Source organism: Ambystoma mexicanum, chromosome 10 (genome assembly GCF_040938575.1).
Source record: "Ambystoma mexicanum isolate Mex_15411 chromosome 10, UKY_AmexF1_1, whole genome shotgun sequence".
NCBI classification, from domain to species: Eukaryota; Metazoa; Chordata; class Amphibia; order Caudata; family Ambystomatidae; genus Ambystoma; species Ambystoma mexicanum.
The window spans coordinates 1,133,571,235-1,133,596,165 of NC_090932.1; the positions used below are offsets into that span (position 1 = coordinate 1,133,571,235).

A 24,931-nucleotide genomic window follows, 5' to 3' on the forward strand; every position below is an offset into this window, starting at 1 on the left:
AGACTCAGAGCTCTGGTGTATTGAAGAGAACAACCAACAGTTGCAAAATACTTCCATCAAGAACAATAATGGTAGTATTAATGGTCAATCACCACTGTTTGTCGCTGGCTGACAAGGGGAAAAAAATTGAAAACGAGCAAAGGGGGCTCTCCGACTGTAAAACTACAGGGGAGCACCGCTCAGAGTGAACTAAGAAACCTACAAGCTATAAATGGACAATTAAATAAACAGGATGATAAAAACAGAAGAACGCACTCTAGAGATAGAAAAGTCGATAGAGTAGTAGGGGGGGGAAAGGACACTTAATGGTAAAGAGAATTCGAGACACTTACAAGCTTCTAGAAAGCCAAAAATGAGAGAACAATCTAAAAGGGATGCAGCGTCACGTACAAGGATAAGATAAATAGTTACAGAAACTTAAGTCTCCAAACAATAGTAAACACTGACTGCACAATTTTTAACTGGAAAATTGGGATGACACTTTCAATGTATACCTACTTTAAGATCAATTAAAACAGATGACATCAAAATTGTTGAATTCGGAATAACAGGAAAACTAGATGGCGTCTACCTACATGTCCCTTCCCCTGTCGTGAGGGTGATGATGGCACACGCTGTACGTTTAAAACCCGTTGGGGGTGGGTCGGATTCCTAAAGGCCCGTTATTGAAACTAAAGATAACATTTACTCTGGAAGAAGAGAAGATCGGATCGGATCTCCCCAAATAATGAAAAGGAACAGAATCCATCAAAAGGACAAAAATGGAGATGGATCTCAAAGGCATTGAACCAGAGTAAGCGAAGTTAGCAAATCCAGAGAGAGGGAGTTAAAGATGATCCTCCTAAGGAATCCGCAGGAAACTTAACCTCTCTGAAATTTGGCTCATGGAACACAAGAGGGTTTGTACACTTTTTAAATTTTTTTTTTAAATAATTTTTATTTTATAACACAAACGACAACCAACCAAACTTAGGGTACTTCTTACAATAATACAATTTGCAACTCAAACTATGTCTACTACATCTCCCACACTCTTCTCCCCCCCACCCCTCATCCGCGCCTACACTACTTCATAATTTGCTTCTTCGTATTGTGAAGGGGTATCTTCTCCAGTGTTCTCTGCTGGGTCCTGGTCACTCGACCAGTCTTGAGACGGCCAAACAGGATGGCTATTAAGTGTTTCCAGGCTGTCAGGGTTCCTGCTTCTTCCTTCCCACCTTTATTGCTAGCTTCTTGCCATACTGCTGTTTCGGCTTCCGCCCATTTCTGGAGGTCCTTCCACCATACTTCTATCCTTGGTCTATGGCATGCCTTCCATCCCATGACGATTCTACGCTTCGCAAGTATATATGCCGAATGTTTTAGTTTGCTTACATGTTTGACCTTACATGGTTTGGGAAACCCTCCTAACAAACATGCCCATGCTATTTCAACCTGTGACTTAACCCCTTTATCCTCCAATCTATGCGCAACCACCAATTTCTCAAATTTCGCCGCATTTGGGGCAATTTTTGTCATTCTGCCTTTTTGAATTTAGCTATCTTCTGGGGTGTCATATAAGCCCTGTGGGTTGTATTTGCTGTAGCCTCGCATTCCTTGACACTTTCTTGTGGTACCCTTGAGCCTGCTCCCATATCCCATCACTCCTAGGGGTACCCACTTCTTCCTCCCATTCCTGTCTCAGTAGTGCCTCTTCCCTCCCCACTTTAGACATCACCAGCTCGTATATCCTAGATATCTCGTGCCCTCCTTCTGCTACATCGTACATCATTTCTATGGCGGCGTCTGGTTGTTCCTCTAATACTATTTCGGACTATGTCTCTCTGATACGCCGTACCATCCTATGGTATTTGATGTATTACTCTTTGTGCAACCCCGTTTCCTCCACCAGCGTCCCAAGTTCTTTTACCTTCCCCTCTTGCCATATGTCTCCCACCGTTGCTATCCCTACCGGTTCCCAGTGCTTCCTGATTTCCTTCATCAATTGGGCTTCTTTTCCAGTCAATGCGACAAGTGGCACTTGTGGGGAAGACTGGGCTAGGTTCCCCATTATCTGACAGGCCCTACGCCATATTCTCCATCCCAGTATCATCATCTTTGGGTGGTATTTCATATCTGCTCTGGGTAGCCATATCATTTCTTTCAGGAAGTATGGGGCACATTCTAGCCTGAACAACCTGGATTCCGAGGTTGGGTCTTCTGATAACCATTTTACCACATATTGTAATTGGCTCGCTAGGTAGTAGACCTCGTAGTTCGGCAGTTTTATTTCCCCCTTTTGTCATAGGGGTTTTGTAGCTTCCAGAGGGCTATTCTGTTCTTCAACCCGTGCCAGAAAAATTCCCTGCATATGCTGTGTATTCTAGTAAAGAATCGCCTTAGTATCAGATATGGTATGTTCCCAAAACAATGCAACAGCCTCAGCAAAAGTACCATTTTCAGCATTGCCCCTCTCCCCATCATCTCCAAGGGAAGCCTTGCCCAGAACTATGTTCTGGAACGCTTTCAGTGTTGTGCTGATGCTCTGCCTCCACCGTGTGGTAGATGTTTATCCACAAGTATCTAAACGTGCTTACTTCCCATGGTATCTGTAAAAATTGGTAGTTGACCTTGCGGGGTCCCTACATATCTGCCCAGCGGAAATGTACATGATTTTTTGGGGTTCATCGCTATGCCTGATAGTTTTGCAAAACGCTCCATCACTTCCAAAACATATTGGAGGTTTTCTTCAGGGTATCGCAAATACAACAGCATGTCGTCTGCGTACAAGGAGACTAAGTGCGGTTCCTCCTTTATGTTAATTCCTATTATATCATATTGCTGCCTTAAGTATATCGCCTCGAGCTCCAGCGCTAAGATATACAACATAGGGGACCATGGGCATTCCTGTCTGGTACCTCTACTGAGTTGCCACCTTTCCGATATTATTGTTCCCGTTTTAACCCTAGCCAGCGGTGTGCTATATAATAGTCAGACCCATTTAAGATATCCAGGGCCTATCCCATAACTGGACAGGGTTGCCATCAGCCAAGGTCATTTGACTGAGTCAAAGGCTTTTATCGCATCCAACGATACTATTGCCATTTCGCCCTCATCCTCCCTGGTGTGTTCTATCACTCGGTGGAGTCGCCTGAGGTTATTTGATATATTCCTATGTGGCACAAATCCAGTATGATCGGGGTGTATAAGTTTAGTAATGATCCGTCTCATACTGTTTGCCAGAACCTCCGTGAGCATTTTACTATCTCTATTAAGTATTGACAGCGGTCTGAATGATACGCAATCTTTGCCAGGCTTATTTGGTTTAGGGAGCGGTATGATAATCGCTTCTCTCGGAGACTCTGGTAACTTTCCTATTTCGTAAGCCTCATTTAGCATTGTTAAAAGCGGGGAAGCACCTCCTTTCTATACGTTTTGTAGAATTCTCTAGGGAGTCAATCGGCCCCTGGGGTCTTGCTGGTAGGTAGCTGTACCACCACTTCTTCTAATTATTCTAAGGTAATCGGTGCGTCTAAATCCTCCTGTTCCTCTGCGCTAATTTGCGGCATGCCTATGTCTTCCCTACGGTCGCTTCCTCCTACATCCCCATACATTTGTTGATAGTACTTTAGGAATTCTTGATTCACACCCTCTTGGGTGTCGACTATGCACCCATTCTCCTTTGTTATTACTCTAATCGGTGGTCGGGGGGGGGGTCTCGCTCTTGTATAACCAGGCGAGCATTCTCCCTGGTTTGTCTCCCCCAGCGTGTTACCTCTCTACATACTTATTATAGTTTAGATTGAAAAGTCTATCCCAGCGTTCTCTGCATTCTGTTGCAGCCTAAGTATGGGTCCTGCATCTTCCTTGGTGGCACCTTCTTTATTCAATGCTGTTTCCAGATCTTTTTCCGCGTCCTGTAATACTATCACTACTCCTCTTTGTAGTCCCTTGGATTTATCTATTGTTATCCCCCTCATTACCACTTTGAAGGCTTCCCATAGCGTGGCAGCTGACTCGACACTGCCAGTATTGGTCTCAAAGTAACTCGTTATTTCATCTCTTAAGTCCTCCCTGAACATTGTGTCTCTCAGTGCCTCTGCCCTGAGTCGCCACATTGGTATCCTCGCTCTTGGGGGTTGGTATTGCCATGTTAGGACCAATGGCGAGTGGTCTGATAAGACCCTTGCTTTGTATTCTGCCTGTACTATTTCTGCCATTAGTACCTGTGTGACAAACTTATAATCTAGCCTGGTATGCAAATTTTGTGGGGCGAGTAATGTGAATACTGTCTATCCTGCGGGTGGCGCACTCTCCATACATCTTCAAATCCAAAGTCCATCACCAGAGTCTGCAGCGCCCTGGCAGCTGGGGTGGTGGGGGGTCTGTCTAATTTGTTATCCGATCCGTCTATTTTCGGGTTTAGAGTACAGTAAAAGTCCCCTCCCCAGATCACCGCCCCTCCTACATACATGCTCATTTTGGTGTACACAGTCTTGAAATATGCCGCTGTTTCTTGATTTGGGGCATATGTATTTATGATACTTATTTTCGACCTGCCCCCTTAGTGCAACCATCCTACCATCTACTTCTGCTGTGTACTGCAACAACTGAAATGGGACATGCAGGACTACCGAGGTAATCACTCCTCTTGCATAGGCTGAATATTTTGCACCAACAACCGTCCCCTTCCATTTCTTTTTAATCACCTCTAATCTTTCTTTTGTGAGGTGGGTCTCTTGTATCAAAGCTATATCTATTTACTGTCTGCGTAAATACATCATTACTTTGTTCCTTTTTAGGTAACTATTGAGCCCCCTCACATTCCAGTAATTACTTTAAGATCCCCCATGATTCGTTAACTTACCACTCCCTCTCCGCTCTACCTTTATTGGCTTATTAGTATATAGGTATAGGCTCGGTCCCCAACTAACATTATCACACCCAACCTCCCCCCCCTCCCTTCCCAACACCATTCCTTCCCCCCTCCCAGAACTTTCCACCCTACCATGACCAAACTTGGTTCCCAACTTCCTTCTGTCTCTCCCCCCTCCCAACTGTTGCCCAGCTCCATCTTGGGATCTCGGGCACCCCCGCATCTAGCCCTTCCTTGGCACTTGCCCGTACTCAGGGCCCCGCAGGGAGATATCACCCTAGTGGTGTTCCTACTATTCTACCTACTGGGGATAGGTCTCTTCCATTCTGTGTCTCCTGTATTAACCATCCGATGCAGCGCACCTGTCCCTCATATATACTTTGTTCCAGTCTATATTCCAGTCCAACATGTTGAAATGCCAAATGTAACAATTACTTAATGTTCGCATTTACCTGCACCCATTAAATTCTTATTCCATGTCTCATCTACAGTCCCGTCTCACCCAACCGCGTCATGTGTGGCGCTGTGTCACTCGTCCTGTTCAGTTCGCTCCCGATCATCTCCTTGCTCTGGGCACCCATGGGCATCCAATCAGTTTGCAGCGTCTTCTGGGTTATCAAAAAGTGTGCTTTGCTTTTGTGTAGGACCTTGAGTTTCTCAGTATACAGAAGCATGTATTTGTATCCAGCTGTGCGCGGTCTTCTTTTTATCTCCACATAGTTATAGCGCTGTCTCTGCACCACCATGGTGTAATCCGAGTATGCGGGGATAGTCGCCGACGCACTTGTTACTGTTCCACCTTTCCGGAAAAACTCCAAGATCTTTTCCCTGTCTCTGTAGTTCAGGAAATTGGCTATAATTTCATGGGGAGGGGCCCCAGGTTGCAGCCTTCTCATCGGGGCCTTGTGCGTTCATTCAATCGCGAACCCCTGAGAGAGCTTACTCGCTCCTATCTCCTGGATGATTAGGTTCTCCACATAGTTCGTTGGATCTTGGCCCTCCTCTCCCCCCGGTAGGCCGACCAGCAATATGTTATTGCGTCTTGCTCGCCCTTCGGCTTCCTCTGCTCGGTTTTCCAGGTTGGACACTTGCTGTTTCAACACGTGGACCTCCTTTGCATTACTCGTGCTGGTGTCCGTATTGATTTTCATAGCACTTTCTAGACCGCTCGTTCTTTCTGCCAGCGCGCTCACTTCCTTTAGGTTTAGGTTCTCGTGCTGCCCCTCAGACCTTGATGCGCAACTGCTGAGCTCCCCACAGCACAGTCTACCATGTGCTTCTTTGTCTGGTATATCAGTCCACTACGTGGGGACCCGGCAGCCCTCGCCCATTGACCTATCTGTGTGGTTGGTCTGTGCGGAACACGGCACCGCACTGAGGGTCTCGTCTCAGCCCTTTCGAGGCGTTCCTTTATGCACTGAGGGTCTCGTCTCAGCCCTTTCGAGGCGTTCCTTTATGCAACCATTTGTACCTCCCCGTGTTAGTTATTGGCGTCTCATCTGGCCCTTATTTGGGTCAGGGTGTAGTTATGCCGGTGTAAGACAGTACCAGCTTTAGCCTGCTACTATTTAGCAGGGCCACCTCTGCCCTGTATCAATCTAAGGGCACCTATGGTGATCCTCTGTTATTTATGCCCAGCCTTGGGTGCCCTTTTTGCTTCCCTTGGGCTTTTCCTCTCCTCCTTCTGGTTATGATCCGGGTAACGTTTCCTTGTAGCTTCCACTCTTCTCTGCAAGACTGTTGCTTGCTATCTCTGATAAGGGATTTTAGCTTTGCTGTGAGCAACCCCTGCAGTATTGCTCTCCTTCAACGTTATGAAGCTGTGACTTTAACATATTGCCCTCATTGCATTTGGTCACTTTCTTACCACTGGAGGGGACGCCTTGGTTGTAGCCGTGTCTTTCCCTATTACATACAGTTTGCTTATCGCATTGCCCTCATTCCATCTGGTCTCTATCTTATCCGGTGATGGCGCTCCACAGTGCTTCTTATCAGGTCAGGCTGCCCCTTCTCTTCACATCTGTGGGCTGTGTCCGACAAGCAGGGTGCTCGCTTCCTTTATTCCGCATTACGCGGACTAAAGCATGCCCCACATCACTCCAATGCACGGCCGGGGGGGGGGGTTTGTGTGCCGCACTCACACACGGATCCCTTGCAGCGATCCATTACCTCCAGGCATTCTCAGCACCCCACAGCTTCACTGGGCGGCGTCAGGGTTTTTCTCGCGTGTTCCCCTCCTGTGCGCCGCTGCCTCCTGAGTGCGAGGGGCTCCGTACTATGCCAACACGGAAGTGCAACTCTTCGCAGAAATGGGCTTACAGGCTCACCCAGGTCGGCTCGTCAAGGCGGTCCATTCGTCCAATGCCCCACTAGCCAGTGTCCTCATCTGCAATTGCAGTATGCCAAGGGTGCCTGTTATGCCATCACCGTTGGTATTCGCTTCATCCTCGGGTTTCGCTTTGGGAAATCCTTTGTGCGGCCGCCGCCATTTTGTACCCCGCCTCCGATGTGCTCACGAAGGACAACAATGTATAATATCTCATGTCATGTCTTTACAGTTCACCTACAGCTGCGTGCATCCTGGACTCCAAATGCTCGCATTGCACTTGTATCGTTTTCATGTCAGTTTCACTGCCGAATGTGAGTGCGCTGCTACGGATGATTGGACGGATCCCCGGAGCTCCAACGGAGAACAGCCTATTCCATGGCTGCTTGGCCACACCCGCAGGTTTTGTACACTTATTAACACCTAGTGATGTCTGCCTAGGAGATTTTGATGTATTGTGTCTCCAAGAAACTTGGTTAAGAGATCAACCACTTATGGATGGATATGAGACATATCTTTCTCCGGCAGCGAAGGGTTCCTCTGGTCGTCCCTCATCGGGTCTATTGATTATGAATCCATTAAATAAAGAACTACGAGTAACAAAGGTGATAGAATCATCTCTATACTTCCAAGTTATACAAATAAAGTGGGAAGGGAGCCAGCAAAAATCAGTAAAATCAAAAGCTGAAGACCTGCTAATAGTCAATTCCTATTGGAATCCGCTAGTGTTAAGCGATGATCAGTTCTTAAATCAAGCAAATGTCATGAATAAAATCTCGTCAGATCATCAACTTTGCCACCTGCTAATATATGGAGCCTTAAATTTAGAGTATCCAAAAGTACAACATGTAACATGAGCTCTACTCTAAAGGACTCCTGCGATAAAAAGAGGTATAAAATAGGCAAAATTAATGAAAGCAAGAAACCTACATAACCTACACCTAAAAGATGATAACTATACCGACTTCGGAAAAGAGTTTCCTCTCGGCTACGCTAGATCACATCTTTCTAACACGCGAATTCCTTATGTGCATCACTAAATCTCAGGTTATTCACACTAAGAATAGTGGTCACAATTTGCTTGAATTTGTCTGGAAATCCCACCACGAAATACGAAAAATTATGAGAACGGAGATCGAAGAAGCAAGTGGAAGAATAAGACTCAGGAACGCAGAAGAGGTCAAGATGCTAACTGAGACATATACCAAAAGAACTACAAACCAAAGCGGGATGTGGGTTGATTACGACCAATGTTTAAATATCTATCGACATAAGGCCAAGACCCCAGTGAGAAATCCTAGCGGAAACAAACACATTTATGATAAAACTCAGGTTTAAGAAAGTGAGAAAGGCAGTGTGATTAGCAAACAAAACCCTCGACAAAAAGGATTTGGAAGCAGCACTTGGGATAACAAAAAAATCATACAAGAGCTAAGATCTTATAAGGCATGTATGTTTCAAGCAGATGCAGAACATATGTTAAGATTAACAAACAGGCCAAATTCTAGAGAATTTTGGTCAGTGATTAAGACCCTATCAAGTACCTCACCCAATGTGCTTCACAATTATGTAGGAGAAGAGAAGTGGAAAGACCACTTTACAATGCTCTTCAAAAACCTGAATACAGGGATTATAAGAACGCACAACCTGAGTAAGGTAAAATGGGATCTGCCCACTGACATAACATCTATAATAATGAAAATCAAAAAACTGACTAGTTCCAGGGCCCTGGGGCCCGATGGTTTGACTAATGCCCACTTAAAACAAGCACCAGAGGAATGGGCGTTATTCAGTATTTAGTACCATCATTAAAACAAAAATAATTCCTTGGTCTTGGAAAAAAGCCACCATAGCCTGATTTTATAAAAATGGACCCAGAGAACACCCGAAGAACTACCGGCCAATAGCGCTATTAGACGTTATTGGCAAAGTCTACGGCTCAACTCTACTGGAGCGGTTTCAAGATTGGGCGACAGATGAGGACTTAATGGACCTGTTCCAGTCGGGTTTTGTAAAGAATGCAGGAACTTTGGCTAATATACTCATGATTAACATCTTTAAATGTAGGACCAATCTATATGGCTTTTGGTCAAGCTTTTGACCAGGTCAACCGGGAGCTCTTATAGGAGAAACTGGAAGCTAAAGATTGTCCTAGAACCATATTGGAACAAATCCAAGCTCTACATACTGAGACGTCCATGTCAGTACGCCTAAACCAGTAGGGCACTCTGTCAATGCCCATACGAACATCAAGAGGGGTCAAGCAGGGGTGTCCCCTGGCTCCCACTTTGTTTGACACTTACCTATGGGATTTCAAGGACTCGGAGAACTTGGTGATATCATATCCACCAAAATGGGAGGAGAGGTGATATCCCGCTTGCTGTATGCAGACGATCTAATTATATTAGCTCAAACACCCATAGGTCTGCAAAGACGGCTGGACAATTTGTGCGTGTACATCGGAAAGAACAATCTGGAAATTAACACGACCAAAACAAATAATGCTCCCCAAAAAACCACTAGACCAATTATCACCTTTACGTGGCAGTTGGAGGGTGCGAAAATCCAGACTGTTTCCAAATTCGAATATCTAGGAGTCATTATGAGTAATGACCCAACAGAATCAAATATGCAACATCATCTATGGGACAAAGTCAAGAAGTTGACCTCTCAAGGTAAGGCTATTGAGAGAAAATTCTGTCGGTACTCACTGAAACCTATTCTCCAATACTATCGGACAAAGGTGATTCCATCATTAACATATGGGGCTGAGGCTTTTCTAAATCTATCGGAGGGCGTGTGGCTGAAACGGGAAAGCTACCTTTGGAGACAGTTATTAAATTTACCATCTTCAACGCCAATGGCTCTAATAAGAAGGGAACTATGTATTGGATCCTTACAAGTTATTGTCGAGAGGAATAGATTAATGCTCTTCAGAAAAGTGATTGTGCCGGAGCGTTCAAACATTTTTAAGATCATTCATAAAGACATCTTTGACTCAAAAAGCATTAAAAGTTTGGTGACAGAAAATTATATTAACATTGGAGGAAATGGGATCCTCAGAAGTTGAACTAATGAATAATCCAACAAATGTGGCCACAAAACTGGAAACCTTAAATTGGATAAAGACACAAGATTCAGCTGGGTCATACAAGCTGGCAGCCCACATAACACCTGCAAGCAGAAAATTAAATGACACAAGGCTATATCTGAGGATCTCCCCGAATAAACAATTTCGACAAACTTTTATAAGAGCATGACTCAATATTTTGACAGCGAATGAAATGAGGGCAATCGGAGGAACGTTGACTACAAATGGATGCAGATTTTGTGAGAGGATTGACCTCAAGGAAACCTTAAGACATCTCATTTTGAACTGTATAGGCCTCACGAAGGAAAGAACTATCCATATGATTCACCTATTTAAGGACCTTCATTCCTATGAAGAGGAGAACTGGTGGAATCGTTTAATGGAGGGCGAAAGGACAAGCAAAACCATTGCAGTGACTCAATTTTTGCAACATCTCAATCTTGCAAAATCATAAACTAAAGATGGAGCAGTTATAATCAACAAATCTTTTTTATTTAGACTGATATAGCTGTTCAGGATATTTTCGCCCGTCCTTTTTTTTGCCAATCTTATTTTTCTGTGCCTTTCTCCGGACCTCTATTTTTAGCATAATTATTTGACGCTTTTTTTCATTTGGAGGATGGGGAGGGACTCTTTTGTCGTGTTATTTTACTTACTTTCAAATGTAGTAAAACATTATGAGATGGATTTGGATCTCAGACAGAAATTGTAAAAAAAAAATGTGTGAACATTTTAAATCCATAAAAACATTTTTTTTAAAAGGGTTTAGACATTTAAAAAATCAAAATCTGAGATCTCAGTTTCTCAATCATTCTTGCAGGGAGGGTGAACTCGCAACCCCACTACTTTAAAAAAATACAACCTCAATCAACTCAACAATGGAACACTATCATGAGATTTAAAAACATGAACTCAGTTGAGGAATGACAAATCTCAGGTGTTACCTATAATGTTCCTCTAATGCAGGGGTCTCCAAATAGTCGATTGCGAGCTACCAGTAGCTTGCCAGAGCCTCAGTAGTAGCTCGCATTCGACTTTCAGAAAAAAAGATTCAAGGAAGTGCTCTGACCAATCACAGGCCTGCAAATCTGTAAAGCATATGCAATGCGTCTTGTGATTGGCCAGAGCAAGTTCCTTGCTGCTGCAAGCTTTGCTCCCATTGGCCACAGTGGTTTGCCTTTGTGCTGTGTCTCAAAGCCCAGGCTTTCCCTTTTAAAAGCACCGTGGCACATGTATTTTTCTTTCTATTGTGGAGCTGCCCTGGCGCTTGGAAGTGTGGACTGTGGTAACTGAGGCTGCCTTAAGCTGATTTTGAGGTGAGGTGAGGTCGGGTGGGTCGGGGGAGATGAATTGTGATATTTTTTTATTTTATTTTTTTATTCTTTTTCCCTTTTCTTTCTGTGTCTGTGCATGCCGAACTGCGGCCCCTGCTCTCATGTGTGCACATGTTTGTGCCGTCGGAGGAGGGGTGGGCAGCGTGGCAGAAAGGAGCCCAGGGTGAAACAGAGCATTTAGCTATGCTGATTACTGTCTCCGCTCGCCCTTGTCTCATTTCCAGTCATTTAAGTTATTTTTAGAAGGCAGGGCTCTGGCGAGCAAGCCCCCCTCGGGACTTCCTTGCCATAACCCTATGTTTCTAATAGTAACTCATATGACTGAAAGTGAAACCAGGGCAAAGCGGAGACATTCAGCATGATGGCTGCATGTCTCCGTTTCAACCCTGGGCTCATTTGCAGTCATGTAAGCTACTTTTAGAAGGCAGGGCTCTGGCGAGCAAGCCTCCCTCGGGACTTTCTCACCAGAGCCCTGCGTTTCTAATAGTAACTCATGACTGACCTATGACTGACAGTGAGCCCACTGCACACGCATGATACACTATTTCTATCCATAAACACATGTACTAGGATGGTGGTTCCATACTTATCAGTTGTTTATGTTGTGATCTGTTAGTTTTAAAAAAAATTGTATTGACCGCATGAAACAATATTAACATCACTTCCGGAGACACAGTGCTGTTTCCTCACTAAAGTCTGCCGTAACTATGCTGCGAAGTTCGCACACTGACCAGCCCATGCACCAACAGGTGCTGTAATACGAGCCTGCTCTTAATGGTTCAGTAATTGTAATTCGACACAATGCATGCAAAGTTGCTATTTAAACCGGGAGACAGGGTAGGACTGCGACATAATGGGCCTGATTCATGGAATATTTGCCCATTTCAAAGTGAATGTGCACTGCTGATAAGTGACTTTGCACTGCCCTGCTTCATGTAACCGTGCAAAGTGTATTTTTGCAGTGCAAGTCCGGGCAAAGTCAGCGCATAGTCCATTTTTGCAGTACAAAATGGCTTTGCCCGGACTTTGCATGGCAAAAAAACACTTTGCATGATTCCATGAATCAGGGTTTGTGTCGGCAGTGCAAGTCACTTTTCAGCAGCGCAAACTCACTTTGAACCGTGCAAAAACCAGGCCTAAAATCGACAAGTCGAGAAGGAAAAAGTGGTGCACAATCACAAAGGCTTAGGAGAGCAGAGAGCAAAGGAGAGGGAATGTTAGTCCGTTCTACAGCACGCCAGTTGCTTAGCTAGTAGCCAACTTTAGGGAGACACAGACAAAGGTAGGGGGCGACAGACAAAAGTAAGGGCAATGTGTGACATCCCAAACACTTGTGCAGAGAAGCGTCTGTGCACACCAACTACCACACCTCACTGCACCTCCCCTGGGTTGGTTTCCACTCACCTGCTATTCCAAACGATCCCCTCACTTTTGCTGGTGCTGCGATTTTGACACCTTTAACCTGCACGGTATCTTATTCCAATTTGCAGTCTGGGATTTGTAGTTTAACCTTTCACTTAGTAAAGTGAGCACCTGAAGTCCCGTTACGAAAACTGCAATGGCTTAAAAGCACTCTACATCAGCTGTGTCGCACACACTATGGTGCCACTGGACAGTTGCAGCTTCATTGAGAATTTATTTTTATCCTACCCTGCACTGTCGCATTTTCCAATGCCCTCTCACCTAACAATGCTTACTTCATGCAAATATGAGCAGTGGCACGCAGTGTTTACTTTTCTTAGTCATTCGAATGGCTCGCTCATGTACTTTCATGCATATTTTCCTCCAGTGAATAAATGTTAACATTCTTGACTATCTTCTCGTGCCACTGCTGAATGTAACCATTCCCAGGCTGATCCTTCTTGGACTATAGTGCATATTTGTTCAATAACTGCGTCCTTTGTTAGCAATTCATTTGTTGTGAATCTTTCTTCATTTGCATGGTCACGAGAGTTGTAAATGGAGAAAGCATTAGCATGCTAAGGAAATTAACGCAGCTGTTCCATAGCCAGATGTTCTATTATAATGCCATTCCTGTCACTTTTCCTGCTTATTATCGAGTAAACGCCATCATTTCGGGCTTGACAGATACATTAAATAGACAATTGCAACACTATTTCTCAGTTGAAAAACGACGCTCAGATAATTTATCATGTGTTCTTTGATCACTATCAGGGTCTGCTTATCCCTCTAAAATTCAGAATAATAATTTCAGCTTAAAATATCCTGAAGGTTGCTGATGAACACATGTGTCTTCTTCACTACACATCATATGACAAAAATGTTGTTTGCATAGTGAATGCAGTGGGTATTTGCTTTCAATAACATCTCTGGCATACTCGATTGTCTTCCACCAACTTTTAACAATTCCGGCTTCAGGATAATTTGTCTGCGCGCATACTCTTATTGCTTAAGATTTCGCAGAAACCAATCTCTGAATTAACTTTCTACAATATCCTTATGATTCTTTACTTGTCATTTGACATTCCTCTTCATATAGTAAATGCTGGACTTCAAGGATCTGGTTGCATCAAAATCTGTACATAAAAGCCATGAATGGATAACTATTTTACGCTTGACACTGGACAAACTGAGAACTTCATAAACTGTCCCATAGATCTTGTTGGGCAACTGTCCCATAGATACTACAAAGGTCAAGACGTAACACTTTCGGCATGGTGAACTAATTTATCAGACTGGACCACACTGATTTTGTGGTTCAGCTATTGCCCTATATGCCTGGGCGGGAGTGTCATTTAATATTTTCGGGAAATTGCGAATGTGTTAAAATGGCACTGGTTTCTATTTGTGGACTAAGCAGAACTTTGTGTGCTCTAATATTTTTTAAACCGTAATAACACATTGAAATCCTCCTCAGATTTCATTGTGCGTGCAGTCCCAAATAACGTACAAACGACAATTGTTGAAATCATGAATGCAGAAGTAGGTGGACCATCCAACAAAAGGCAGAAGACGTATAATTTTCATCGAGAGTGGGAAGACTGCTTTCTTTTTCGCAAGTGTAAAGGGAAGGGTGTGTTTAATCTGCAGTGCCAAAGTTGCAGTGGGAAAAATAGTAATGGCGAGAGACATTTTGGGACGGTGCATACACATTTTGAAAATAATTTTCCTAAAGGAAGCCGTCTGAGATCCCAAAAAGTAGCTGAATTAAAAGATGCCCTGCAGATGCAACAATCATTTTTTACCTAACCAGCAAAGAAAGCAAATCCTGCAACAGGCATCCCTCAAAGTTGCAAATTATTTGGCAAAACACAAATGTACATTTACAGATGGTGCAGTTGTGAAAGGTGCAATGGCTCTCGTGGCAGTCAGTTTTGAAAGATTAATGAAATTATGTCTGCCATTTCAGATATTCAGTTGGGGGCAAACACAATGGCAAGGAGGGTATCTGCACTATCAGCCAATGTGATGGGGCAGTTAGAAAAAGATTTGAGGATATGCATTTTTCTTTCCATTCAGTGGGATGAATCAGTTGATGCAAGTGATACTGCCCAGCTGACAATGTTTGCACAAATGGTGTTTGAAGACTTCACCAACAAAGAGGAGTTCCCGACCTTTCTGCCTCTGAAATCCACAACCAGAGGTGTTGATATCTACAATGAGATCAATAATTATTTTGTCAAAACAAAAATTCCATTGAATAAGTTGATGGCAATTACTACTGATGGTGCACCAGCAATGACCGGGCATCATTCTGGTTTTGTTGCGTGTTGTAAAGCAGACCCCGATTTCCCTCCATTATTGCACTACCACTGCATCATCCACCAGCAGTCAATTTGTGCCAAAGTGATGGGTTTTGATCATGTGATGGCCCCTGTTGTGCGTATTATTAATTCAATTGGTGCAAAGGCCAAACAGCACAGAATGTTCAAAATATTCCTTGACGAACTATCTGCCGCACATGTTGATCTATTGCTACATACGGAAATCGGATGGCTTAGCAGGGGGAAAATACTGCATCACTTTCTTTCACTTTTGCCAGAAATCAAAGACTTCATCGGGTCAAGAAATGAAGACATCAGCCAATTATGCTGAATGTATTGGCTACTTGATTTGGCATTTCTGGCAGATGTTACTGACAAATTAAATTCCCTGAACTGTGAACTGCAAGGCAAAGATAAAACCATTGCTGACTTAATAAGCGCAGTAAAGACACATAAGTCCAAACTTAACCTGTTCAGTGAACAAGGGGTGAAAAAGAAAATGCATCATTTCCCTTCTGTAATCCAAATGCTGACAGACAACAAAGCTAGTCCTGAACTCCTGAACACTGACAAATATAGCAGTCTCCTGAGCAGGCTTAAGGAGGAGTTCAGTGACCGGTTCAGGGATTTCGAAAGGATTTAACCGTGTGTGATCATCAAAAAACCCCTTCATGGAAGTCAATGTTTGTGAACTTACAGAACAAATGAGTGAGCTGTTTAACCTGAGAACAGTTTTGCTTTGTAGATGGAGATTGTCAGCCTGCAAGGGGACATTCAGTTGAAAAGCAGACAATCTCACACCAATTTCTGGACCTTGTTGATTACAAGGAGTACAGTAACCTTTGCACAGCAGCATTAAAAGTGACTTCTCTGTTTGGTTCCAACTATCTCTGTGAATCTGCATTTTCAGATATGAACTTCCTCAAATCGATATTTAAAACCCGTCTGAGCGATGAGCATTTCAGTGACTCCATCCGTGTAGCTGTATCAAGTTATACACCCGACTACAGAGCACTGGTGGATGGCATGCAGTTTCAACCTTCACACTGAATGTCCCTATCATTTTCCCACATTGAAATCTTTTTATGAGACAGCTTCTAATAAAAAAGAATGCAATAAAGAGGTTTTTGTACTTTAACATAATCGTGAAGCATATGTTATTACCTCTATTTATAAAGAGAAAATTAACAGCTCAAAAAAAAAGTTCCAATGTTTATGAACATCCCTAACCCCTGATCGCTCGCAAGTAGCTCTCCACTGTTGGCCCTCCACTGAAAGTAGCTCACACCAATGAAAAGCTTGGAGACCCCTGCTCTAATGCCTCCAATTAGCTGGAAAATCTGTAATAAAATAAGCTTATGGTAAATCACATCAGTAAAAACTTCAGGGTAAGAATGTTAAGTTCCCTTGTAAATTTTCTTCAAAATCTTTTATCTATAGAGCCACACCCTGTGTGTATATCTTGCAGTAGCAAAAACAACATGCAGATGAAGAGATTGTCCTAAAATAAAGGGTGGAATTGCCAATGCAATGAATCCCAACTTCCTTCAGTACTGGTTCAAATAATGTCTCAAATGAAGTGTACATGGGCATATCCGTAGACTATTGTGTCTTTGAGATTGTTAGTGATATCGATTTTATTTTTTTTTTAGTTTTGTTCTTTTTGAATGTTAGTATTGCATGTCGGTCAGTGTTGTGTATGCATAGGTTATACTCTTATAACATTTTTAGGGGAAAGATTGTGTTGTAAATTCACATATTTTATGCATGGGACATGGAGCTTGTCTTGTCACAGCTCGGCTTCACTCTAGAATCATCAAGGTTGTGAGCGGACAGTGGGTGAGCTGGGGCACGGTGAGGATGGTGCCTTTATTATTCCTCATTTCTAATAAAGGAGTTAATGCAACCATTGTAGTAAGGAGTCGTGAAAATTGTCACAGCTAGCACTCCCACTCTGCAGTTGGAGTTTAATATGAAGCAGTGGATTTGTATTGTCAATATATGTTGAAGACCTGCCAGCTTCTGTTGGTGACCAGTTTCCTCGATGCACTGCTGTCCCAGAATGTTTTCTGGCCCCAGGGAACTGGTCCGTAGTTATGGTCCAGGGCTCTGTGGCATCTAAGGGGACCTCTCAAATAATGTTTCTGGTATCGGGCCACCACTCCAGTTATTTCTTGAGAACTAGTGGAACTAGGATGAGTTTCTAGAAATCCTGACCTGCCGGGTGTCTGAAACTGTGCATGTAAGACTGTGCATGTAAGTCAGTATAGGTCTGAGGTGCAGTCGTGCTCCGTGAATGACAAATATAAAGGCCTTCATATAGCACTGGATCCTTATGTCAACAGTGACTGTGAAGATGGATTTCTGAACTCTGACCCGGTGGGCAGTGGTTTAGAAGGACAGCCTAGAGTATTTGCCGCCTAGTTTCTTTGAATCGGGTAACCTTCTGGATAAGCCAGACCAATCAAGGTTATGTTGGTGGCCGTCAAGACTAGGTCTATGGAGGAGTGAGGGTGATTGAAAGATCTCAATGAGCACACAGTAAAGAACACTTACAAATCACTCCCGGTCAGGTGTGTGTATATATATGTATATGTATATGTATGTATATTAAAAATACAAGTACATTTATTCAAGGCCTTTGAGTTTCAAAACAAAGTAATACCTTTAAACCAATACAATCCTACTACAATACTTATATACAATACCAAATAACCTAAAGGGTTAAAGCACAGAATGGGTCCACAACCTATAAGTCTTTAGATAGTTCTGCAACATTCATTTCCTAACTGAGGCAGTCCAATCCCTACGATGAAAGGAGCCTAGTGCTCAAATGTACTTTCAGGTGCTGGTGCATGCAATAGTGCAGAAGGGTGAAAATAGGGTATTTTGTAGGGTCTGTAGCAGCTCGGGAAGGTGGGTGAGGTGATGTAGAATAAGTTCCACTATTCGTGGAGCGTCTCCCCAAGAGGGCAGAACAGGTTACAGGAGTTGGGAATGGTTCGATGGCGCAGGCTATCTGTGGAAAGGAGAGGGGCCCCGAAGGGACACTCGGGCATAAAAATGGGTGGATGCGCTAGGGGCCACTGGTAAGGGTTGAAAGTACTTGCCGACGCCGGCGAACTCCGGGCCAAACTTCGGCAGACGAGTCCACTTCGGTTGCAGGTTCAAATGCGGCAATTGTGCAGCTCTGCCGCTTTCAGCAGCGAAGTTACAGTGTTGATTCCCAAACACGGCAGTGGTGATTTCTACGTTCCTGGTGGATGGATCAGGCCAGTTTCACTGTAGCAGGCTTCAGGGCACAGGGGGGCACAGCAGCAAGGCACCTGCAAAGTTAGTCACCACGGCTGGGCGACATGGTAACCGCGTGTACTCAATTCGGGCGCTCTCTCTTTAATCCAGACCTGGGAATGCCAAGTGTACGAAATTGTGTGAGAGTGGTTCCACAGAGCTTGCGATGTACCAAGTTTCAAGGGTCTCCTCGAAACGGTGGCGGTGTTGGAGCAAAGGTCCTGCGCAAGCTGGACAGCATATGGACACTTCTGAGAAGGCTTACATGCAGGGATTGATGAAAGTCCTGAGAATAGTTAGTCCCACTATTCCAATGGGTCGAAGCTTCTTCGCAGACCTTCTAGTTTAATCAGATGCAGAGGGGTCCAGCTGGACAACAGCGGGCTCAGGGTGCCAAACCTTCCAGCGGTTCCTCGACTCAGCCTTTTAGTTTCAGGATGCTTGGATCCTATCCTAGGTTCAGTGAGAACTCCGAGATCAATCTGGTATGGGTGTTCTGAGCCTTCTCTTATCCAGAATCTACATCGCGGCAAAACAAAGAGGACCCAATGGGAGATCTGCTCACATACAGGCATACCAGACGTGGACCAATCACGGATCATGGTGGTCCCAGTCATTCACAGCATGCCAGACTCTCTGGCACCCAGGATGTGTATTGGAACTAGACAGTCCAGCCCACATCCTGGGCACACACACACAAGGCATCCAGAAGCCCGCAAAAGCTTGGCGTTTCGCGGGAGAATGCATGCCCAAGTAAGAACTGACCCGGATCAGCTCAACCTGCGGAAGGGAAAGCGGCAAGATGGCCAAAGGACGGAACAAAGCACCTTGTGGCATGGCCACCTTTCTGTGCCAACCGCCGTAAACGCAGTTCGCATGGCAAGAAAGGGTTAACATGATGTGAAAAGATAAGCTGCAATCAGCCCTGTCCAAGGCACATCTGCACTTCTCCTAAAAAAAAAAATCCTTTCAGGGCATCCAAGGCCTTTGGAAATGAAAGGAAGACCGAAGCACACTATATATAAGGTACATTGTGCACTTTTAACATGTTGCAGAACAGTTGCAACATTGGAAAGGACTAAATTAAACAGTCTCCCAGTACTGACTGTCTTTAAGGGCATGTCTGTTTCCCCATAATAAGGTGAGCGAAAGCCCAGTGGAGTGCAGCTGAAGGCTGTGCTTCACTGGCAAAGTCGGACTATGGTGTTAAAACAGCAGCAAAAAGTTGGGCGGTACACAACTGGAGGGAAAACTTCACCTAAATGGAAATCTTTCCTAACAGTGACGATGGAGACAAATGGGCTATTGCCTACTTCATCCTCTGTTCTGGGCTGCAAAAGGGGACCTAGCCCCTTCACTGGCCAGAACCGGACCCCCATGAAACCTAGTGCTGCAATGGTTCCGGAGTTCTAGTTGATAGTGGAGCTGAATTTCACCAGGGTTTGCCAGGTTCTCTCCATATTCCTCACCCAATACCTCCTGACATTTTATGCAGGACAAAGATTATGGAGTAAACCACTCTCCACCCGTTCCCATCGGATCTACTGGTACTTTGGTTTGCTCTCTTCACCATCCGGTCCTGAATCCCTTGTAGAAGTGTTCCACTTTTCTTGGAATTTCTCCTAATGGGAGGAGTTGGAGCAGCAAAACTCAATCATGTATCCCAGCTTGACAATGCTGATCGCACATGGACCATCGCAGATTGCTGCCCAGTGACTCCAGAAGATCTACAAATGCATCCTGATTCTCAATTCTACTCCTATGGCCTAGGTAGGAGGGCTGAGCTTTGTCCATTTGGTACGAGTGCACCCAGAGCCACCCTGTGTCTGGAGCTCTACTTCTCCCCTAATGCTGCAAAATGTACGTTGGAGAGTAGGTGGTATGTATGGACTGGTGCCTCTGGGACTGTCGGGTCGTTAACAATTCTTTTTGCTGGCTGGCATGCACCTTTTAATGCTTTGTGCACCTTCTTTCAGGTTGTCACTTGAACCCTGGCCCCCATGATGGGCACTTAAACAGATGTCTGTTGCCATAAAGTTTCTAGTTTATTACATGAATGAGTCTGAATGCTGCCACCGAACCACCACTCCACCTACCCATGGTATTCACCCAGCAACGCACTCTATAATATGTCAGAAGTTGTATAGGCAGGGATTGTACTTGTTTAGCAGGAGCGATCTCGAAGAAACAGAGCTTGTATAGCATGCCACAAACTAACTTCCACGTGCAATGCACCCTTTTCTTTATTGTCTAGGAACCATTATACTTTGGGTCCTAATGCTTCAGTATACATGGTCCCAAACACAGAGTTAATGTGTCATGTCCATGGCAGTAACTGGCTTGGGGAATCAAAGTAGTTCGTGGTAGCATTTGGTATCAAACCAACCAAGCTCTTCTAGGATTCCAGCAGAAGTTATGTAGTTCTAGCAATTTCAAGCTCTGATCTGGCAATGGTGCATTCAGGAAATTGCACACTCCTCTCCCTCCTTGGTTGCGTTAAACAAACCCTGAAAGTCTTGTGAGACATATGCAGCATATATATTCTGCCTTTAAGGGACATGCATGTTGCGGATTGGAACTTCTTCATGCTACCATCTACACTCTTATGACCTGCCTGCATAGAAGAGTGCTTATTAAGGCTCGACTGGATTGAGATCGCCTGTAGTTAGGTTGGTAAGATCCCTCCACCATGGAGGGGGAAGCATTTTTTTGTCATTAACTTGAGAAACTAAATGAGATCCAGCTGTTGCACCTCTGAGATTATTTGAGAAACCCACACACGGGCCCTGACTATATTTTGGATTTGTTGGCTCATCCGTGGTGCCAGGCTCTTCTGCTGGTTCAAACCCTCTCTTCAGATCGGATTGCGTTTTGGGGACTACCTTGTCCTAGCCCTGACGCGGCTGGTTCAAGCCAGCTAGAGGTTTACATCTTTGTCCTGGTGCCTCTTTTCTTGCCATTTAGCATCCGTTTCGCAAAGGGAGCCCTCATCTCTCTTGTGGATGGAGGAGACGAGTAGGGCTTCGATTTTAATTTGGTGGGGGGTTTGTGTGTGTGTTGTTTTTCCTTCTTTTTCTGTGGTTTTGGCGAAGTAATGCAATCTTCCACTGTCGGGTACATTGTTTTCTCAATGCAGTTGAGAACTACCACCTTCCACTCCTCGGGGCTAGCTCACACTGAATACATTACTTGGTCTGCAAACTCACCTTGAAGACTTTACAGGTCCTATTACATATGCTCTGTTTCATTCTGCTCTTCTGTGTGCACTGATTCGCTATAATGTTGTGGGAACATTGATCATTGGCTGCCTTACAGGTCCCAGGTGTTCAGTTAGTGAAAGGCACCCACTTAATTGTTTTAGGTTCTCCGGCTCCTCGGTTACTTGTTGCATGGGACATTCTGCGGTCGGACGGGAACCCTATCTGCTCCGGCATTGCTCTCAACAACATTCCAGGCCATCCCCTTTTCAGCCTGCTTTGCCATCACAGAAGGGAAACCACCATATGCAAATCATGCTTGGTCCCACCCAAAAGGGGCAGTTCAGCCCAAAGTGTTTGGACACGCTCTGTCTGCATGAAGCTACGAGCAACAAGTATCAGGCTATTTGGTAATAGTCAGTGTGGTGTAGCTTGGATCTTCAGACATAAGCTCTGGAGGACCCATGTCTGTCTGGGCACATCCGTCCCATTGAGGGTGACTTCAGCAAAATATAAAGGTGATTGCTGGAAAGTTTTGAATGAATTGAAACCTCTGACATAGCTTTGAGCAACCCTACACACCTTCGATTTGCAGATTGACCTTACAAAAGGGAAAACCCCTATGCCAATCGCACTTCTTTCCAGTCATCAGCTTGCGTTTTCTTTGATACGTTTCATCCTGCAGATCTGGGGACTTGGGGAGAGCCACAAAGCATTTTTATAAGACATTAACTCCCGGGGCTCACTCAAATGTATGTACTGGGATAATGAACGGGGCGTCAAGTTAATGGAAATGCTTTCAAAGAAAATCATCTAGCCGCCAAATTGCCTCATGTCACGTGGTTCTCTGAGTTGTTAGCAAGCCATGTTTTGCAGGTTGGGCCTTTTATGTTCATGCTTACAGTCGGCAGAATGTAACTATAATTCTCAACTAGCACGTTTATCTTGGCTAACATCTTAGAAGATGGCTGTTCTGGGAAAAGTGCATGCTGTCATTGGTAGGACATAGGTGTGAGGTCAATTTTATCCACACCTTCCCATGCTTTGGCTTATGAGCCCATACGTATAATAGAAAACTTTAAACTCATGCCAGCACACAGAGAGCAGTTGACTAAAGAGCCAGTACCGAAACAAGTTCACTGTCTTGATGGGGCCAGTTCTGTGTAACCAGAAATAAAAGGGGTGGGGGGCATGTCCTAAAGGTGTTATGTCGCAATAGTAGAGGTATATTATTGCATTAGTATTGTAATTGTTTATTTGTATAGCGCATATAGGTTTGGTAGTGTTTTGTCGTCTGAGAATTGATCGCGGCAAACTGTTCGGTTAAAAAAGCAGCCTGCATACGATCTATTGTCAGAGGATCAAACACGCTCACACCAACCCACACACCTTCCCTACTTACCTGTTTGCTCGCCGCCTGGTCCCCTTCAGCCCTGCAGCATCAGATCCGTCCCTCTAACGTGGGTCGGATCTGACGCCGCAGGATCCCATTTTCTTTTTTTTTTTTTTTCCTCTGGTCCAATATTGAGGAAGAGGGGGACACCCCTGCAACTCCCCGAGGCTAATGCATGCCGATCATAGGGAGCGGGGGACATCCCTGCGACCCCCGCTCCACATTTTCGGTATGTATTAGCCTAATTGTTTTTATTCGATCAAATGGCACTGGCCGAATTCGGTCAAATGTATCATTCCATCAAATAAAAACAAACAATTATGCTAATACCACTTATGCACGAGTGTGCTTCAAAGCACTTCAAGGCGGGTAGGGAAACAAGGGAGTACAGTCGACGTTCTTAGGCCTTGAAGATTCCGAATGATCTAACAACAATAACTAGCATACGAGGCAAGGAGACGTATCTACTGGTTAAGTGCTTGACAAAGGGTGAGGGCAGAAAAAAACATAGTAAAGGGAGGGGGGCATGGGAAACACACAGATCATGAACTACAATACTGATCTGGTGAACATTTCAAGATTGCTTGGTGGTTGCTCATCCAATGTGCTTGAGTATTTCAGGCACAACCTAAACTGGGGAAGGTGGGAGGGGAGACCAGAGGGAGGGATGGACAGACTTTCTGGGCCTAGAACATTCAAGGTTGAGTAAGTGCACAGACCAGCAAGTGCAACGGTGGGGGAAGGGGGACAAGTGCACCCAGTCAAGCAGGGGGCAGGGTTAAGTGCAGAGTGGTTGCCCAATCATGGGGCATAGTGCAGTAGCGCCTGCCAACAGTGCAGAGGCAAGTGCAGGACTGGCGGTGGGGTGCTGGGACCTGTGAGGTTTTAGGGTACACCAGGTGACCAGTCGGCTAACTGAGCAGGGTGTGATGAGGAGGGGGGACGGACAAATGGGTAGTGGGGGGCGGGGAATAGCAGGGGAGCGGGAGTGAGAAAGAGAAGAGGAAAATCTTTAGGAGTTTTTGGAACTTGAAGAGGTCCGGCTAAAGACTAAGAAAGGTAGGAGGCTGTTCCAGAGGGAGGCACCAGCAGAGGATTGGGATCTACCCCCAAATCTCTGTTTGGAGAAACAACTCGCCCGCGGAGAGTTGGAGGAGGCTGAACAAAGGGCTCTAGAAGGAGTGTATTTGGGGAGAGAGCATTGTATATAGTAAGGGCCCAGGCCCATAAAGCCACGTGGACTATGTAGAGGGTCTTGAACTTGATCCATGCAGCCACAGGAACCCAGTGTAGAGATTTAAATGCCGGAGAGATTCAGTCCCTGGGCTGAATCTGAGGAAGTCTTGTGGTTCTGTTCTGGATAAGTTGAAGAGTTCGGAGAGTACAAGTAGGGAGATTGACAAAGAGACTGTTAAGTAGTCCAGTCTGGTGAGAACAAGGGCTCTGGAGACAGTGAGCCTCTGGGGAAGGTGAGAAAAGGCAGAATACCTCTGAGGATGTGCAACTGGTAGTGGGACTTTTTGGACATGTCCGAGATGTGAGAAGAGAAGTTTGAGAGTTGAGTCAAAGATGACCCCCAGATCTTTTGCCTCACTGGTGAGTGGGGGCGCAGGACCAAGGGAGGCCGGCCAGAGTAAGAGTGGAAAAGTGGGAGCAGGGGTCCCTATGAGGATGATCTGTCTTGCTGACTTAAAGGCATAGGTCGTTAGCAGCACACCA

General features: G+C 44.8%; 1 protein-coding gene across 2 annotated transcripts in view; it reads left to right on the top strand.

The window, feature by feature from the left end:
- C10H2orf68 (chromosome 10 C2orf68 homolog) overlaps nucleotides 1–24,931 on the top strand; it is a 45,412-nt gene that overhangs the window by 15,827 nt on the left and 4,654 nt on the right. The window lies entirely within an intron of this gene.